Source organism: Nannospalax galili, unplaced genomic scaffold (assembly GCF_000622305.1).
Source record: "Nannospalax galili isolate Female #2095 unplaced genomic scaffold, S.galili_v1.0 scaffold337, whole genome shotgun sequence".
NCBI classification, from domain to species: domain Eukaryota; kingdom Metazoa; phylum Chordata; class Mammalia; order Rodentia; family Spalacidae; genus Nannospalax; species Nannospalax galili.
The window spans coordinates 2,018,828-2,024,378 of NW_008340932.1; positions in this window are offsets into that span (position 1 = coordinate 2,018,828).

The following is a 5,551-nucleotide window of genomic DNA, read 5'->3' on the forward strand; positions in this document are numbered from 1 at the left end:
GCTCCGGTCCTCTGGTCAACAGTGTGCCTTGCGTCCTCCTCAAGTCCAGCCTCGGGCCAAGAGGCTCAGCAAAGCATCACTGTGGGCCAACGTCCTCAGGGGTTCTCCTCTGGGTCCAGAGATGAGCTGGCAAAGGCCGGCTGGAAGAGGAGGGCGGCACCGACCGCCCTGCAAAGCTGGGTGCCCCGCACGTTCTGGGCTCCCCGGCCCAACTCCTTAGAAGGGCGTCCGCGCGAGGGTTTCTGGGAATGAAGCATGGAGCTACTTAAGGCCCTAAGTCTGGGCTCGCCCTCGACGACGCCCCTCTCGAGTTTTGCAGGGTCTCTCTGGCGCCCTCAGGCCGATGCACTGGGCGGTGGTGATGACGAGGGCCTGAGGCCGCGCGGCCCAGGCTACACCCCGCGCGACGCCGCCATCCTCGCGCTCCGAGCGTCGCACGGTCCGACGATCTCCTTCCTCCGCCAGCCTCGGCCTACGCGCGCCGCGATACGTCATCCCCATTGGCCCGCCGCTCCCGGCAGAGCCAATCAGAGGGCAGGCGCGCTTTGGCGGGAGGCTAGGTCTCAAGGGAGTTGAGGCTGACAGAAGGTGGACCGGCTGCGAGAGGTATGGCGCGCAAAGAGGGGACCGCGCGGGGTGGACTTTTCTGGATTCTGCCTGGTCGGGCTACTAGCGGACGACTGGGCTTAGACGCCGTGTTAAATATGGCGGGCTCTGAGGGGATGAGGAGGTTCTCCTTGAAGAGGCAACCTTGGTCTGGCCCAGAATCTTGTACCCCAGTGTCATGCATCATGACAGATACCTACCGTTAGGACCAGATAGGTTCTAGAAACGAGGCCATTGGACTAGTTTCCCAAATTCTTTGACCCAAGGGAGTTGTGGGAACGCCTGCTTGGAGGGCTCACCCGTAGCTTGGAAATACTAGTTATTTAGCTCAGTGCTTGATTGGAAACAGCTGTTTTCAGGAATGATACTAAAACATAAACGATTTCAAGATCAAAGCATTTACAGAGAAGCCGGGCATGGTAGCACAGGCATTTAATCCCCAGCACTTGGGAGGCAGGTGGATCTCTGTGAGTTCAAGGCTAGTCTGGTCTACAAAGCGAGTTCCAGAACCGCTGGGGCTACAGGGAGACCCTGTCTCCAAAAGACAAACAGAAACAAACGAAAACATTTACAGAGACTGGCAACCCATGATGTAAAGCTGTGGCTCTTCTTTCCTCCTGTGTATTAGGACCCAGGACCTGGTTTGACTGGCTGCCCCCCAGTAGATGTCCAGTGATGCTCTGGGTAAAAATGGCCGGATTCAAAGCCGTAGGTGACACGCTGTGGTGAATGGAAATGGTGCAGGTCCTGCTGAAGCCAAATGCAGGTAGAAAATAAGAGGCTTAAAAGGAGAAACCTGCAGAGACAAAACGTAGATGGGTGAGTAGGACAGTGTGCTCAAATATGTCTTCTAAAAGTATTTTTTTTTTAATGTGAATGAGTATATTGCCTGCGTATAAGTGCAACCTTGTGGTGCAATGCCTGCAGAGGTCAGAACAGAGCATCTGATTTCCCTGGAACTGGAGTTACAGAAGGTTGTTAGCTGCCGTGTGAGTGCTGGGAATGGAACCCAGCCAGAATTCTTAACCACTGAGCCATCCTGCCAGCCCCTATATATCTTATGGCTACCTAAACACATTTTCCCCAAAGACTTTGAGGACTGACTGAGTAGCTTAATGGTAGTGCTTCACTAGCATTTAGGAGACTATGGGTTTGTTCCATCCCTAGCTCCAGTTTATTTTTTAAGATTTGAGGTAGTTGAGAAGCACATTTCCAAGTAGACAGTCTTTTCTCTATTTTGAAGTCTGTTTTTAAAATTTCTTTTAAAAATATTTTTATTTTATGTGTATGAGTGTATTGTCTGCATATGTGTAAGTGCACCTGTGTTGTGCAGTGCCCAAGGTGGTCAGAAGAGGGCATCGGATCCCCCGGAACTGGAGTTATGGTTGTTAGCCACCAAGTGGGTGCTGGGAACTGATCCCAGGTCCTCTGCAAGAGCAGCCAGTGCTCTTAATGGCTGAGCCATCTCTCCAGCTTAAAAGTCTGCTTTTAAGATGAAAAAAGAAACAAAAAAACAGAGGACTTTTTCAGTTGCACTCATCTTATTTTGAAGAGGAAGCAGTTTGTGAAAGGACGTAAAACTTAGCAGCCACACGGATTTTAGATATTGTCATCAGCAGCAACAAACACAAGCCAGAGAGGAAAATGAGAGACAGGCAGAAAAACACTTGTTATGGCATCTGTTACTGTAGAATTAAGGCTTGATTGGGCAGGCACAATACCAGTGTGGATTATTCTGTGGAAGTGTAAGGAAAATATAAATATATCTCTCTATTAATATATTTTCATCAAGGTTAAATTAATTCTCAAGAAATAGAGAGGACTCACTCCCCTTTTTCAAATCTAATACTATTTATTTTTTCAAAATATTTATATTTTTATGTGTATGATTGTATTGCCTGTGTGTAAGTGCACCTGTGTCATTCAATGCCTTTGGATGTCAGAAGAGGGTGTTGGTGATCCCTTGGAACTGGAGTTACAACCAGTTGTTAGCTGCTATGTGGGTGCTGGGAACCGATCCTGGGCACTCTGCAAGAGGAGCCAGTGCTCCTGACTGCTGAGCCATCTCACCAACCCTTTAATGCTATTTCTTATATTAGTAGAATTTCTAAAAGGAATGATAAATGACCACCCTACCCAGAGCTTCAAAAAAAAAAAAAAAAAAAACTAACTTTTTGGGAGCTGGAGAGATGACCGAGATGGCTGAGAGGGTAAGTGTACCTGCTGCTCTTCCAGAGGACCTGAGTTCAGTTCCCAGCACCCACATTTGATAGTTCACAACCACCTGTAACTCCAGCTCCAGAGGATCTGACACCTTCTTCTGGTCTCCAAGGGTATCCACACACATGTAGCACCCACACCCACACATATATACACATAAATTAAAATAAATAAATAAAATAAAAACTAACTTTGGATAGCCACCAGAGGATAGAAAGAAGTAAAAATATTTTGTGTTTTCTTGCGTAGATAACCAGTGTTTTGGAAAATCAATTTTTAAAAAAAATTTCATGATGTCATTTGTAGTTTTAGTCTACTTTTGAACTAGAATCAAGGCTTGGTGTGGTAGCATGCACCTGTTCTTCCATCATCACTCAGGAGGCTAGGACAGAACTGAGTTTGAAGCTAGTCTGGGCTGTCTAAAAATGGAGGAGGAGGAGAAAAGGGGAGGGGGCCTGGAGATGAAGAGTTCAGTTGTAGAATGCTTGCTTAGCAAACTCAAAGCCTTAGGTTTGATTCCCAGCACCCCATAAATCCTGGGTGTGGTGGTACATGCTAGTAATTCCAGCACTTGGGAGATAGAGGCAGAAGGATCAGAAATTCAAGGTCATCCTTGGCTGCATAAGGAGTCTGACGCAAACCTGGACTACGTGAGACCCTGTCTCAAAAAAAAAGGCCAAAAATAATATTAACATTAAAAAGAACCTGGCCTTGTAGCCAGATTTGGTGGCCCACATCTTTAATCCCAGCACTTAGGAGGCAAAGGCACGTAGATCTCTGTGAGTTCCAGGCTACCTGGGTCTACAGGGAGACCTCAAAACCCCCCAAAAATCCCACCAGCAACAAAACCATAACAAAATCCCACAACAAAATCACCCCAAAAATCCACCCAAAAAACAAAAACCCCCAAAACCTGGGCTGGCAAGATGGCTCATCAGGTAAAGGTGTTTGCTGACCTGAGTGAGTTCAGTACCCAGGACCCACATGGTGGAAGGAGAGAACCAACTCTCAGAAGTTATCCTCTGACCTCACATGTGAGCCAGCTCCTGCCTGCCACCAAACAAAAGAAAAAAAGTTAAAAAACTTAAAATAATAAAAAGACTAGGATCATTAATAATGCACAGTATTCTACCCCATGTTCACGCTACCGATTTTAATATTTCTTTCTTTTGATGTTAAGAATTGAAACCAGGGCCTTGTATATACTATGTTTGTACTTTGCCACTGAGCTATTTAAATCTCAGCCCCAACCACATGTTTTTAAATTTTAATTTAATTTTATTTATTATTTCTATGTACATGCGTGTGTTGCCTGCATGTGGGTAAGTGCACCTGTGTCTTGCGATGCCCAAGGGGGACAGAAGAGACTGTCGGTTTTGCTGGAATTGGAGTTACTGACAGTTGTTAGCTGCCAAGTGGGTGCTGGGATTCTTCTGCAAGAACAGTCAGTGTTCTTAACCACTGCACTATCTCTTTAGCCCCACATTTCTTTTTTTTTTTAAACAGGATTTCATAATGCTGCCCAGGCCTGCCTCAAATTTGCAGTCCTCCTGTCTTAGCTTCCCAAGTAGGTAGGCTTGGTATGCATTGCCATGTCCAGCTTCCTATTTCTTTCTTTCTTTCTTTTTTTTTTTTTTTGGTCTTTTTAAGACAGGGTCTCCCTGTAGCCCCCACTGACCTGGAACTCACCTGGCTGGCCTTAAACTCTTGGAGATCCATCTCCCAAATGATGGGATTAAAGGTGTGTACCACCATGCCTGACTCCTATTTCTTTTTTAAGCACCCTTACACTTTTTTTTTTTTTTTTTCTCAGCTTTTCTGGTAGTCTTTCACCACTTGTTTATTTGCTTAAGGCAGGGTCTCCTTGTAGTCCCAGCTGCCTAAAACTCACTATGTAGACCAGGCTGGCCTAGATCTTACAGAGATCCACCTGGCTTTGCCTCCTGAGTGCTGGGACTAAAGGCATGTGCCACCACACCTGGCATGGTAATCTTGTTTTTTTGTGGTGATGAATATGGGTGAGAAAGTTAAACTTTTGAGGGTTGCTGAGCACTGAATGTAATGTTCTATGCATAAAAACAAAAGAGAAACAGGGGGCTGGAGAGATGGCTCTGCAGTTAAGAGCACTGGCTCGATTCCCAGCACCCACATGGTAGTTAACAGCAGTCCTTAACTCCAGATCCAGGGAATCCAACACCTTTTTCTGACCTTGGGCATTGCATGACACAGGTGCACTTAATACACATTCGGGCAATACACTCATACACATAAAATAAGAGGAAAAAAAACCTACTTTGTATCTCTAAGATATACTTAATCCAGTAACTTATTTTTATTTTTTGTTTTTTGAGTTAGTGTCTGACTAGTCCTGGTTGGTCGAGGCTAGTCTCTGATCTGATTCTTAGAAGTCCTGTCTCAGCCTCTCTAGTACTGAAATTACAGGTCTCAGATACCGTGTCTGTTGGGCACCAACAAACATGTCTTGGAGTGATGGGTTTTCCTCTGGCAATCATATTTACTGTCTCCCTGCCCCCCCTCCGCCTTTTCCTTTTTTTTGAAAAATATTTTATTTGCCAGGTGTGGTGGTGCACACCTTTAATTCCAGCACTCGGGAGGCAGAGGCAGGGGATCTCTGTGAGTTTGAGGCCAGCCTGGTCTACATAGTGAGTTCCAGGACAGCTGGGGTTACAGGGAGACTCTGTCTCAAAAAGACCAAAAAGAAAAA